Source organism: Phaenicophaeus curvirostris (genome assembly GCF_032191515.1).
Source record: "Phaenicophaeus curvirostris isolate KB17595 chromosome W unlocalized genomic scaffold, BPBGC_Pcur_1.0 scaffold_35, whole genome shotgun sequence".
Classification (NCBI taxonomy): Eukaryota; Metazoa; Chordata; class Aves; order Cuculiformes; family Cuculidae; genus Phaenicophaeus; species Phaenicophaeus curvirostris.
The window spans coordinates 2,748,190-2,761,380 of NW_027206664.1; the positions used below are offsets into that span (position 1 = coordinate 2,748,190).

Sequence of the window (13,191 nt, forward strand, 5' to 3'; positions counted from 1 at the left end):
TGCTCCTGGCACAGCTGAAAACTACAATACAAATACAAATGCACTTTTGAGAACTCCTGCACTTCTGCAGTTTGGGCTTCATGAGCAACACCCCTAGGGAATCTGTGCCTGGGCTTCAATGACTATAGCTTAAAATTACTGTATTCCATGTAAACAGCATCGTTAGACTTCTACTTTTAAAAAGATCAACCCAGGCCAGGGTCAGGCTCTGCAGATAAAGTAGTAGCTTCTCTCTTATAAATATTTTTAATATTTTTTAATTACAAGTAGTCCTCACTCCAGGTAATTTAACTGACACAAAGTATCTGCACACAAGCAGCCCCTAGACTTTCACAGAAAGCCCAGGAGCAACCACTCTATAAAAAAGGAATCCTACCTCACTGCAAAGTAGGGGAGGGGGCACATGGCCAAGACAGCCTAAATGTAGGGGAAGAGACATTTGGAGTAAATACCATAAAAAGGAATTTCAAAAGCCCTCCATATAAAGGATCAAGGAGGTTAAAGTAAAACAATGGTTCGAAAAAATGTACAAAACTATTGGAGACTAACAGAAAACTCTGCCAAAAAATAGCCTGTATTTAAATCAGAAATCAATGGCATAACACAATTCTGTTGTTAAAAAAAAAGGAAAATAAAAGTGGAAATCTGTGTAAAGATCAGCCTTTATAAAGAGTTATCATTAGCTCCAGAGACCAGCATAGTTCCCATGAAGTCCTGATGGAAGGGGGCCTCCTGCCACAAAGAGTTTTGTTCCAGATGAATCGTAGCAGTGGGTGTAAACAGCATTTGAGAAGAAATTTATGTCAGAAAAATAATTCCTCCAGGTTTCACCATGATTCTGTTAAAGGAAAGTTTAGATTATTATTGTTGCCAAACAAACTCCAAACCTTGTTTCACAAAAGCAGAAGGTAGCTTCCAGAGCCTAAAAAGGGATCTTTTCCGTTAATACTCCCTGAAGCTTCAGACAGATCAATTTGAAGACACTAGAGTTGTCCTGAAGCTTTTTCTGAGGACATTTGGGCCAAACATTGGAGGTGGGAAGGTGAAGGGTAGGGAAGATATCAAGTTTCATTATTTTTTAAAGTTACATCACAATTATACAAAAGATAATGGAGAGAAGTTAGACAAAGCCATTAACTGCTTTATGATAACACACAGGAAATTGAACTCGAGTACCTGCCATGGCAATACCTCAGGAAGCCACAGTTTCTAAAATTGCACAGTATTAAATTAAATCTCTGAGTACTATGTTAGAGTAGCATGGTTTTGAAGGAAGACAATGTATTTTGTGTTTGAGGTTCTGAAAACTGGACCTAAGATTACATTCGAAAACATAAATATATAAAATCTAGTTCATTTATGAATCAGTGCATAAGAAAAGTTGTCAGTATGGCTTACACTCAAGAAACCAACTATTCAATACTCTTTAATAAAGCTTTTGCAGAAAGCAAATCTGCAGTACTTCTTGCTTTTCATTATTAGAGTCATTGGTTACACGATCACTGTTTTGCTGGGGTGCATTTCATACAGTAGTTCCCACTACTACAAAAAGAATCAGTTCTCAAGCTCTACAGTACTCCTGTGTAAAGGGTTGTCTATGGCTACAAGCTACTCACCAGCCAGCCTTTTCCAGTAGTCAACTTCAAAATTTCACTTCCTCCTAATTTCTGCTTCTGTGCATAGCAGACACATGGGGATTTTTCATCCAGGAATCTCTGGGCTCTGATGTTGTAAAACAATAAGGAACCTTGCCCTGTTCCCACTGTGATAATGTGTTCCTAAAAGTTCACTGATTGAATACCTATCAAACAGAGAAGAGACATAAAACACAGTAATGAAGATGGATGCTCTGGCTCTGCAGCGCTGCTGCTTGATGTCCAATACTTTCTTTAAGAGGAATCACAGAATTACTAGGTTGGAAAAGACCCACTGGATCATTGAGTGCCACCATTCCTATCAATCACTAAACCATGCCCCTCAGCACCTCATCCACCTGTCTTTTAAACACCTCCAGGGAAGGTGAATCAACCACCTCCCTGGACAGCCTCTGCCAGTGCCCAATGACCCTTTCTGTGAAAAATTTTTTCCTGATGTCCAGCCTGAACCTCCCCTGGTGGAGCTTGAGGCCATTCCCTCTCATCCTGTCCCCTGTCACTTGGGAGAAGAGGCCAACACCGTCACCTCTACAACCTCCTTTCAGGTAGTTATATAGCGCAATGAGGTCTCCCCTCAGCCTCCTCTTCTCCAGGCTAAACAACCCCAGCTCCCTCAGCCGCTCCTCATAAGGCCTGTTCTCCAGCCTCCTCGCCAGCTTTGTCGCTCTTCTCTGGACTCACTCCAGAGCCTCAACATCCTTCTTGTGGTGAGGGGCCCAGAAATGAACACAGTATTCAAGGAGCAGTCTCACCAGTACCAAGCACAGGAGGAGAATAACCTCCCTGGACGTGCTGGTCACACCATTTCTGATACAAGCCAAGATGCCATTGGCCTTCTTGGCCACCTGGGCACACTGCTGGCTCATGTTCAGTCGGCTGTCAATCAACACCCCCAGGTCCCTCTCCTCCAGGCAGCTTTCTAGACAGACTTCTCCTAGTCTGTAGCACTGCATAGGGTTGTTGTGCCCCAAGTGCAGGACCCGGCATTTGGCCTTGTTAAACCTCATGCCCTTTGTCGCAGCCCAGCAGTCTGGCCTGTTCAGATCCCTTTGCAGAGCCTCCCTACCCTCCAGCAGATCGACACGTCTTCCCAGCTTAGTATCATCCGCAAAGTTGCTAAGGGTGCACTCAATGCCTTCATCCAGGTCATTGATAAAGACATTGAACAGGGCTGGACCCAGAACTGAGCCCTGGGGAACCCCACTTGTAACTGGCCTCCAGCTGGATTTAACACCATTTACCACCACTCTCTGGGCCCGGCCATCCAACCAGTTTTCCACCCAGGAGAGTGTGCGCCTGTCCAGGCCAGAGGCTGACAGTTTCTCAAGCAGAATCTTATGAGAAACTGTGTCAAAGGCTTTACTGAAGTCCAAGAAGACCACATCCACAGCCTTTCCCTCATCCAGCAGCCAAGTCACTTTATCATAGAAGGCGATCAGGTTAGTCTGGCAAGACCTGCCTTTTGTGAACCCATGTTGACTGGGCCTGATCACCCGGTTCTCTTGCATATGCTTCATGATAGCACTCAAGATCACCTGTTCCATGACTTTCCCTGGCACTGAGGTCAGACTGACAGGCCTGTAGTTCCCTGGATCCTCCCTGCGACCCTTCTTGTAGATGGGCACAACATCAGCCAGCCTCCAGTCCAGTGGAACTTCCCCAGTCAGCCAGGACAGTTGGAAGATGATGGAAAGGGGTTTGGCAAGCAAATCCGCCAGCTCCTTCAATCCTCTCGGGTGAATCCCATCCAGCCCCATAGACTTGTGGGTGTCTAGTTGGGCTAGCAAGGCTCTAACCGCCTCCTCTTGGATCATGGGAGCCTCATTCTGCTCCTCTGACTCCTGGGTTTGTACGCAGAGGGAACAACTTTCTTTACAGTTAAAGACTGAGGCAAAGAAGGCATTAAGTACCTCAGCCTTGTCCTCATCCTTTGTAACGGTTGTTCCTTCTGCATCCAATAGGGACTGAATATTCTCCCTAGTCCTCCTTTTAATGTTAATGTATTTAAATAAAGGTTTTTTATCATCTTGGAAACAGTCTTGGGGAGATCCCCTATGTAGGAATTTGCAATTAGCAAAATGTCCTGTCATCTCATCTCCATTTATTGTGCAAAAAGTTCGTTCTGTGTACTCTACCCCAAACGACTCTTCTACACAGATTAAACCCTATCACAATTATGCTTTTCTTTCCTGCACAACATCGTGCTAGGTTATAAAATCTAGGGCTTTTTAAGTCCTCTTTAAAGTACCACTGACTTACAGCCTAAACAAGCATTCAAACAGAAGGGAGAAAGAAATTAGTTAATGTACTTTTATATGCTTCAGCAAAAATTGAAACTTCTTTGGACTCTTAAAGTGATGCTTTGGATTTGAAACATTATAGGGGTACATTAAAATTATGTCCTATGTGGTTAATAAATGGAGGAGATTATACTTCTTGGGTAGTGTTCTCTCTGTCAGAGTTAGTAGCCCAACTTCATTGGCTGAGGTTGCAGTTTCATGTGTGATTGCAATCACGAGGGCTTTAAGCCCTCTGCAATCAGCAAGAGCAGTCATTTGGATAAGAGGAGAAAGGCACAAGAAAGGACCCTCCTCTTATTTTTACTCCAAAAGTGCTCTTGACAAGCAACCCAGCAGAATACTTAACAGAAACAGGTGAAGGAGTATGAAAGCAGATGGCAGATACTTTTCAATGCAATTTATTAACAAAAAGCTATAAAATGCAGAACAACTGAGGATCTTTCTGTAATCAAAAAAATTAACTGAAGGAATCTGTGATGTACCTACTACTAAGAGGATGTTTAAAACAGGCTTTCAAGAACAGCACTTCAAATTGGTTCCCAAGAGGCTAATCTACATCAGATTAATTCCCATCAAACTAAAAGCACAACTTGTGCCTAGAACTGATCACTGTAAGCTCTCCAACATACCCAGCACTCTACCAACTGTGCACCTGGACTATTTGGGTCAGCAAATTGAGTCTTACTCCTAAGAGACAGGGAGGCTTTACATATCCCAGAAGGAAATGAAGGCTCAGTAGTGTCCCCTACGCAAGGAGCAGACACAGAGTCTGTGCTGCACGAGCTCTGTCCACTACATTAACATCTCTGCCTTCAGGATATAAAGTCAAGGGCACACAACAGCACTGGATGCCAGCTGAGCAGAAAGCAATTGCTCTTGCATATCAAGAAGCAGAGTCCAGGGCCTGCACTTCCCTGTACAGCTGCTAAGAAAAGCAACACTTAGAAGATGCACAAAAAAGCATTAGCTGCAGTCTCATGTAGAGCAGACAGGGTTACACACTGGATAAAAAAACCACCCCCAGTTCCAGTCTTACTAACTGTCAACCTTTCTCTGACCTGCTTTTGTACACAATACTAGTGATCTGAAGTTAATATGGCCTTACCACATTCAGCAGGTGCATTTGGAAGCTGAAAGCACATTCAGGTAACACTTCAAAGCACTTAAAAGCCAACCCATATTTTAGTCTGCAAATCAATGAACAGCCTACTTTCTAGAGGTACTGCACTACTCCATGTCCCAGTGAGATCGACAGAAAGTTGAAACACTTGGTATCTTGGGAATTAATATTACTTAAGTGCCTCCACCACCATGCGAAAAGAAAAGATCCACTAACTATGCAGAACAGAAAACAGCACTGAATAAAGGCTTTCTCCAGACATGAACTGGAGGTGCCCCAGAGGATACTACCTACACATAGATCATCCTCCCAGCAGGGATAATCATGTACTCAAGGCAGAAGCTTTCCACTACCAGCCACCACTGGGCACCATGCTCCAGCATCTTGGTATTTCTTCGCTATGATATTGAAGGGTGACAATGTCAAGGACCTCCACAGTGACAGCAGTTCAGGACAAGGGCTGTAACTGGTAAGGTGTTCAGGTGACAACATGAGCTGGTAAAGCACCTTTTCTCATATTAGAGAGTTCTCCTGTATCAGAAAGAAGCAGACCCTGTCATTTAGCTAGAAAGCACCATTCAAACTCCAGTAACCACATAAATAAAACTTTCCTAATCCTTGCCTACATGCACTCTCTTGCTCAATGAAGAGATATTGCCTAGAGCCAAGCTAAATAAGGACTATGACTTATTAGTTTGGGATCAATATGGTTTAAAATGGGCATCACAGCACGGTGCCTTCTCATGCTTTAAAATAAAAACTACAGGAAGTAGCTAATGGGACCACGCACCCTGCAAGCCCTTAAGTTTGGCCCTGGTGTAATGTTCAATTTGACATACTGAATTCACATCAGAAAAGGAAAACAGCACTCAAATCTGCAATTTTTTATTTTTAAAACTGAGGTTTTGTATATTTAAAACTAATAAATACACATTGAAAATTAAGTCTCACTCATGGCTTTAAAATTACAATGCAAGCATTGGCACACAGAACAGATGCCCAATATGATAGCACAGAGCAATGCTTTTTTTCTGTTCCCAGAGAAAAATGCAAGAATAGACAATATTAATAGTGGTACAAAACCTGGATTTGCTTTGAGATGAAGTAAACCAGGAGAAGACATAGTACAAATAAGTAGAAATAAAATGCACATTTTTAAAATTTCAGTGTACAATTTAGTTGATCAGAAAAACACTAACATTTATCATTAGATTTCAGGGTTGCTTTTAAGTTTGGTTTATTGGTTGCTCAAGAAGCACTATCATAAAAACAAAACCTACATATACTATTAATGATTTAGTATACATCACAGGAAAAACCCTATTTATTAAAAGCTTATCTTACTGCGCTCCTTATAGCTACTTCTGCAAGCAAACCATTTGAAGCACCCTTTGACCAGTTTCTTACCACTGCCTCGTTCTTTGGAACAGACGGATTTAACATTGTGAGAAGGTTGCCTGGGATCCAGAAAGGAGACATGTGCCTGTGATCCTACTGCATACACCGACCACTCCTGACCATAAGCCAAACACACATTATCCCTGCAGTATGGCAACTTTGTGGAAAGTAACTGGAAACAGAAGAAATAAAAATCAATCTATTATGAGAAAAGAGCAAGATGTTAATAGAATAATTCTGTAAGTTATGTTCAAGGAAGTTGCAGTGAGAAAATCAAAATGAGGTCAAAAAATAAGTTTGCCACAAAAATAGAACTTTAAGAGAAAAGCAACTAACTGACCCAGAGAAAAAAGCCTGAAGGAGATGGGATGCCTTACCTGAATTAAACTGGGATCTATAAAGGCTGAAGCCAAGTATTGCGCAAAGAACAATGAACATTTCAGTGAATTGTTTTAAATCTTTCTAAGCTGCTGTTATTTCTTCAGCAGCTGTACACAGCTGAAAAGCATACTTCATACATTAGCATAGAAATGTCTGGGTTTGATCTGCAATTACACTTCAATAGATGCAACTTCCTTTATGAACACTGCAAATTAAGTATCCATCACACTCTATGGAATGGTTTACTTCAGCTCACCCAGAACTGGCAGAAAGTTAAGAGTATCTCCCATCATCCAAAATAAGGGGAGTGGGGAGTTTCATAGAATAACAGAATGAATCATAGAATGATTTGTGTTGGAAGGGACCTTAAAGATCATCCAGTTCTAAGCCCCCTGCCATGGGGACACCTCCCACCAGACCAGGCTGCCCAAGGCCTCATCCAACCTGGCCTTGAACACTTCCAGGGAGGGGGCAGCCACAACGTCCCTGGGCAACCTGTTCCAGTGTCTCACCAGCCTCATAGTGAAGAATTTCTTCCTAATTTCTACTCTAAATCTGCCCCTCTTCCTATCACTACATGCCCTTGTAAAAAGTCCCTCCCCAGCTTTCTTGTAGGCCCCCTTCAGGTACGGGAAGGTCGCTATAAGATCTCCCTGGAGCCTTCTCCAGGCTGAACAACCCCAACTCTCTCAGCCTGTCCTCATATGGAAGATGCTCCAGCCCTCTGATCATCTTCATGGCCCTCCTCTGGACCTGTTCCAACAGTTCCATATCCTTCTTATGTTGAGGGTTCCAGAAATGGACACAGTACTCCAGGTAGGTCTCACAAGAGCAGAGTAGAGGGGCAGAATTGCCTCCCTCACCCTGCTGGCCACGCTTCTTTTGATGCAACCCAGGATACGGTTGGCCTTCTGGGCTGCGAGTGCACATTGCTGGCTCATGTTGAGCTTCTCATCAATCAGCACCCTGAAGTTCTTCTCTGCAGGGCTGCTCTCAACCATATCATACCCCATCCTGTATTGAAACCACAGATTGCCCAGACCCAGGTGTAGGACCTTACACTTGGCCTTGCTGAGCCTCGTGAGGTTCACACAGGCCCACTTCTCCAGCTTGTCCAGGTCTTTTAAGTGTTACAAACACTGCTGCTCTTTCTTTAAGCATCTAAAAGAGATGAAGAATAGTGAATAGCCTTAACTGCTAGAAAATGTTTGAAATTTTACATCAAACAGAAAAGCACCTTAGATAGTGTGTACTCTGCTTTCCAAAGATGAAAATACCCATCTAGACACACAGCTCCCATTAAAAAAAAAAAAAAAAGAGTTTCTGTATTATAGATGCCCTTTCAAACTCACACTCTCTACTAGGAAGGCTGCATATGTTGCCCAAAATGTGGATCCATTACCCGGTGTGCAATAAGCCAATAACTACATCACCAAGAGAGAAATTGTTTATTCAGATTTGCGTAAATCCTGGGTGCTTGGAGGTTTTTCCTCAAATCAAGAATGACTCAAGGGGTTTCTCGCCTTCATTTATACACAGTTACACAAAGCCATGCGTTATTTATCATGCATGTGATCACATACTTACATGTAATTATAATAAATGCCAAGTCATTCTTTGCACGTTCTGAGCATAATCCAAGGGGGGTCTTTAGGGGTGTCTGGTGATCGGTACCCCACAGATTACCTGCCAAGTTCACCTACTGGTCAGCTCCTCCCAAGATCCTCCCAAATTTTGGCTCACTATTTCTAAATCACTGGCTTGGAACTTAGTTTATTAAAGTTCCAGTTCCCCATTCAAAAGCCATGCTGATAAATTGCATTATTACTTCCAGAAACCTAGTTCCCTTACAGCTGAACAAACTTTAACTAAAAGTACATGTTCCCATCACACAAATATTTCAAAAGGTGATCAGTAACTGGAACCCATCTTGTGTATGTCCTAAGATATTTTTAAGATACTTAAAAATATCATGGGCTTTTACCAACATTTCCCCCTTTTGAGGCCACTTCTCTTATTTTACAGGCCTCATAAGTCTCACTTTTTCTCTTAAGTAACATCACATAGGTTCCAGCAGTTGCCTGAAGAATCGGTCATTTGATACAACTTAACAACAATAACACTCTGTAAAAGGCTTGCCAAACATCCGGTCAATGAAACTCCAAGTCCATTCAATAGTTTACTCAACCACTCTCCTTCTAATCCTGCCCATAATTCCCGACTGGCCTTAGCTACTTGTTTAATTCTATCTAACTGAACATTTAAATTTTTTGTTACATTTGAGATATGAACACAGCAACTATACCCACATACGCCATGTTCATGTAAGAGTAACAAATCCAGAGAACTGATGATTTATTTCATTATTTCTGTCATAACTATACATTGCCCATGATCATTTGTCCACCACCCTTCTGTATTTCTCTGAAAATGTAACAGACTGGCCAATCTGTTTTCCTTATCTGTGTATTTAGGAATTGCAACATCTAATTTCTGTTGTGGTTACTGGTGTGCTGATTAAACTTTCCATTGCAGCTCTTTTTGCCCTAACATCAGCCTTTCTATTTCCTTTATTTACTTTTGTATCTCCCTGCTGATGAGCTTTGCAGTGGATGACTGTGACTTCCTTGGGCTTCTTCACAGCTTCCAATAACTTTAAGATAGCTTCTGCATATCTAATGGGGGAATCTTTTGCTGACAACAGACCTTGTTCCCTCCAAATTGTTCCATGAGCATGTATTACCCCAAAAGCAGATATTGTAGATATTTACTTTCCTTCCTGTAAGAGACTGATTCTTTTTGGCTGCCTCAAACCACTGTTGAGACTGCAGCAGAGGGAGCGTCCTTCAACCTTCTCTCACTCTCAGAAGCAGCCCAGCTGTGCTTGCTGCCCAGAGAGGTCACACTGCAGTCTTGCTGGTAGGAAGAGCAGGGGCAGAACGATACCTTGGACCCACCTCGGACCTCAGAACGCCCCTAAGCCGCCCCCAAACTCAGTTCCAGAGCTTTGCTAGAAGAAGCACTGTGCAGGCCCAGCAAAAAGCTATAAAGAATACTCTGGAAGAGGGGCCATTTGCAGCAGCGCACTCGCCATCCTGGGAGAGAGAAGACGACTGGAGTGTCCTTGCACTTTGCGCTCTCTCTCTCTTTCCTCTCTTTCTTTTCCCTGGCCACAGATTTAGCAGCCAATGCCAATCTTATTCCTAAGAACGCCTGTACAAATAAACTCTTTTTTGGACCAATCGTTTGGCATTATTTTGCCTTCATTTAGCCCTGTGGGTACTGACCCCATGCATTATACTTGGAGACCCAGGGTCTCACCCCAGCGACCCCTGGACTGTCCAGGCTGGGTCACAACATTTCATATATAGAGAGCAATAAGGTCTCCCCTCAGCCTCCTCTTCTCTAGGCTAAACAACTCCAGTTCCCTCAGCTGCTCCTCATAAGACTTGCGTTCCAGACCCTTCACCAGCTTTATTGCCTTCCTCTGGAAACGCTCCAGCAACTCAATATCCTTCTGGTACTGAGGGGCCCAAAACTGAACACAAGATTCAAGGTGTGGCCTCACCAGCTGAAGCAACAGGGCCTGATTAAAAGGCCTAGAGCAATGTGGGTGACCCATGGATGATTTGTATTGCACTGCTATGAGAAATGTTCAATCTGTAACATCTCACATTGCTATTATCAGTAGAATTGAGCTGTGCCACCTTAATTGTAGCGTCTTCAGCTGTCTCCTTATCTCCCTTCTGGGGCCTTGGCCACACTCCAAGAGGAGGGGCAACAGGCGGCTGAGACCAGAGATTCTGAGTTTTTAGAATGATTTAAGTTGTTTATTTAACGATATAAAAGCTGGACCCTTTGCAGCAATCTTTGGAGACCTCACCTACAAGTGGACACACTGTGTAGGACCTCACAATTATCCAGGACAGGCTCTCCAAATCTTCACTGCAAAAGGGGGTCCTGCGGCGACTGCCAATCTGGATGATGATAATAGGACAACTGGTGATGTATCTTTCTTAATGACTATACTTATTCACTTGTAGTAATGATTAGACCCATTCATTGCCTTTACAAGCTGTTACTGTTAACATGTTGTTGATCACTACTAATCATTTGTTACCTTTCTTGTTGTAATAAGTTGAGTAAAACTTGATTTCACAGAATATTCAAGAGTTTGGGCTTTTATGCTGATCCCACTTTGTGCTTAGCACCTTGTGGTAAAACACCAGCACCGAGTACAGGAGACAATCCCTTCCCTGCTCCTGCTGGCCGCAGTTTCTGATACAAGCCAGGATTGCTGTTGGCCTTGGCCACCTGGTCACACTGTTGGCTTGTGTTCAGTCAGCTCAGCTGTCAACCAGCACCCCTAGATCATATTCTGCCAGGCAACTTTGCAGCCACTCTTCCCCAAGCCCGTAGTGTTGCATGGGGTGGTTGTGGCCCAAGTGCAGGACCCAGCACTTGGCCTTGTTGAATCTCATACAATTTGCCTTGGACAATGGATCCAGCCTGTCTAGATCCCTCTGCAGAGCCTTCCTACCCTCAAGCAGATCGACATGCCTACCCAATTTGGTGACATCGGCAAACGTACTGATGGCACACTCAATCCCCTCATCCAGATCATTGATAAAGATATTAAACAAGACTAGCCCCAACACTGAGTCCTGGGGAACACCACTTGCAACCGGCCGCCAACCAGATTTAACTCCAGTCACCACAACTCTCTGGGCTCAGCCAGCCAGCCAGTTTTTTGCCCAGCGAAGAGCACACCTGTCTAAGCCATGAACTGCTGGCTTCTCTAGGAGAATGCTGTGGGAGACAGTGGCAAAGGCTTTCCTGAAGTCCAGGTATATAACATCCCTAGCTTTTCCCTCATCCAATGGGCAGGTCACCTGGTCATAGGAGATCAGGTTGGTCAAGCAGGACCTGCCCTTCATTATCCTGTGCTGGCTGGGCCTGATCCCCTGGTTGTCCTGCAATTGCCTGGTGAGTGCATTCAAGATGAAACACTCTATAATCTTCCCTGGTACTGAGGTCAGGCTGACAGGCCTGTAGTTCCCTGGATCCTTCTTCTGATCCTTCTTGTAGATGGGCGTCACATTGGCAAGCCTCCAGTCATCTGGCACCTCCCCTGTTGACTAGGACTGCAGATAAATGATGGAGAGTGGCTTGGCAAGCTTTTCCACCAGCTCCTTCAGTACTCTTGGGTGGATCCTATCCAGTCCTATAGACTTGTGAGTGTCCAGGTATCTTAGCAGATCACTAACTGTTACCTCCTGGATGATGGGGGGTTTATCCTGCTCTCCATCCCTGTCTTCCAGCTCAGGGGGCTGAATATCCTGGGGATAACTGGTCTGACTATTAAAGACTGAGGCAAAGAAGGCATTAAGCACCTCAGCCTTTCCTCATCCTCTGTAGCAATGTTCCCCTTGATACCCAATAAAGGATGGAGATTCGCCTTGGGTGTTTTTGTTCTTTATGTTTTTGTAAAAACTTTTTTTGTTGTCTCTTACAACAGTGGCCAGATTGAGTTCCAGCTGGGCTTTTGCCTTTCTAATTCTCCCTCTGCATGACCTAACAAGATCCCTATGCTCTTTTTGAGTTGCCTGTCCTTTCTTCCAAAGATGATAAACTCTCTTTCTTCTTGAGTCCCAGCAAAAGCTCCCTGTTCGGCCAGGCCAGTCATCTTCCCAGATGATTTGTCTTGTAGCGCATGGGGACAGCCTGCTCCTGTGCCTTTAAGATTTCCTTCTTGAAGAATGTCCAGCCTTCCTAGACCCCTTTGCCCTTCAGGACTGTTTCCCAAGGGACTCTCTCAACCAGTGACCCGAACAGGCCAAAGTCTGCCCTCCAGAAATCCATGGTAGTAGTTTTGCTGACCCCTCTCCTCACTTCATCTAGAACTGAAAACTTTATAATTTCCCACATCTCCCAGCAGTCCTTCTCTGTTTGTAAACAGCAGGTCAAGAGGTGCACATACCCTGGCAGGCTTGCTTACCAGCTGTGTCAGGAAATTATCATCTTCCACACACTCCGGGAACCTCCTAGACTGTTTCCTCTCTGCTGTGTTGTATTTCCAGCAGATGTCCGGTAAGTTGAAGTCCCCCACGAGAAAAAGGGGTAGCGATTGCAAGACTTCTGCCAGCCATTTCCCCCTCATCCTTACCCATAAGCACTCAACCTTATCATCACTATCATTGAGCTCTGTACAATCAAACCCCTCCCTAACATACAAAAGCCACCCCATCACCTTTCCTTCATTTTCTATCCCTTCTGAAGAGCTTATAGCTATTCATTGCAGCATTCCAGTCATGAGAGTCATCCCATCATGTTTCTG

At 43.9% G+C, this 13,191-nt stretch overlaps 1 long non-coding RNA gene across 1 annotated transcript; it reads right to left on the minus strand.

The window, feature by feature from the left end:
- Positions 1 to 278: 278 nt before the first annotated feature.
- LOC138733838 (uncharacterized) lies at positions 279 to 9,164 on the minus strand. The gene is made up of 4 exons (XR_011339473.1): positions 8,092 to 9,164; positions 6,483 to 6,645; positions 1,617 to 1,801; positions 279 to 838 (listed from the first exon to the last, which is right to left on the minus strand). It is a non-coding gene; the product is annotated as an uncharacterized lncRNA (long non-coding RNA).
- Positions 9,165 to 13,191: the final 4,027 nt, after the last annotated feature.